This window comes from Lepidothrix coronata, unplaced genomic scaffold (assembly GCF_001604755.1).
Source record: "Lepidothrix coronata isolate B3197 unplaced genomic scaffold, Lepidothrix_coronata-1.0 Scaffold219, whole genome shotgun sequence".
NCBI lineage: Eukaryota > Metazoa > Chordata > Aves > Passeriformes > Pipridae > Lepidothrix > Lepidothrix coronata.
Window position 1 is genome coordinate 1,247,332 of NW_016690399.1, and position 1,408 is coordinate 1,248,739.

Sequence of the window (1,408 nt, forward strand, 5' to 3'; positions counted from 1 at the left end):
GTGGTGCATTAATGGTTGAATAGGTAAGAAATTAGGAGCAGTAGTCTCTGCACTCCTGCTGAAGGGGCTGGGAGCAAGCACAAAGTTAGGTGAGAAGGCACCATGGGTATGATCACTAGTACAGGTTGCCCAGAGAAGCTGTAGCTGCCTCTGGATCCCTGGAAGTGTCCAAGGCCAGGTTGGATGGGGCTTGGAGCAACCTGGGCTGGTGGAAGGTGTCCCTGCCAACCCAAGGTCTCTTCCAACCCAAACCATTCTGGGATTCTGTGAATAGGACTCTTGCTCTAATCACTGCAGTAGGTGCTGTGGATCCTTCTGCCAGCTTTGAAGAGCTCCTGGCTGTGGCTGACACGACCATAATAAGGTAACAGAGTACAGGTGACAGGGCAAAAGAAACCTTCTGAAGTTCAACAAGATGGAAAAATTCTTCCCCTGGGATGGATTAACCCCACAGCAGAGAGTGCACACAGTTCCTTCATATTCCCTGCCTGTACTAGTCCATTCCCACATTGGGAAGCAAACAGATCTAGGAAGTGGCAGCAGGCCAAGGCTTGCTGCTCAGATGGTGTTTCCCTGTATCCTCAGGGAAAAGAAGGACTTTCCCACACAAAGGAAAACACAGAGCAGTTGAATGGCTGGGCTGGATGGCTGGGCATTAGCAGGGGGTGGAGACCTACATGACCATAAGGAGGCTAAACACCCTAAGAACATGTTGATGCATACCTGGGATGCTTTCCTAAAGGATCTGCATTTTTTATGGAAAACTCTTATGCAAGAACTAATGACAGCTGTCCTGATCTACTGCATCAACCCAAAAATAAGATATGGCAGTAGATTCCTGCTTCTGCTCCACTGCAGGTTGACCAATTGGGCAGAAGTGAAAAAAAAAAAGCAGTCCTTTAAAAATACCGGGGAAGATTCTCCTGGGCTAGAGCCACTGGCTCTAGTTTTGGACTTGCTCAGGAGCACCTACTGGGAGCAGAGTGATTCCCAAGAGCTGCTGGAGACACACAGCACACCTCTTCCCAGTGCTGCATCTCTTTCCTAGGAACTCTTGCAGAGGTGATCTAGAGAGTCAAATCTATTTTGGAGGTGAGAGTGAAGAGAATGGATGTGGAGACTGACAAACAGGAATTGTACTTAAACAGAAAAAACAGGGATCAAAATTCAAAATACTGTTTGCTCAAATAAAGTTCCCACCAAAAGAAAAATACCACAGATTCATACCTAATGTTATGCTCAAATGCTGAAGAAGTTCAGAGCCTTGCATTTTCACTCACCATCACTATTTTTCTGTTCAAGTAACTTTTTTCCACCTCCTGCTCACACAACAGCACCGGGCCCATGAATGCTGGAACTCTGGGCTGCTGTGGTTCATTATGGTGAGTGGGAAGCTCTCTCTTATTTG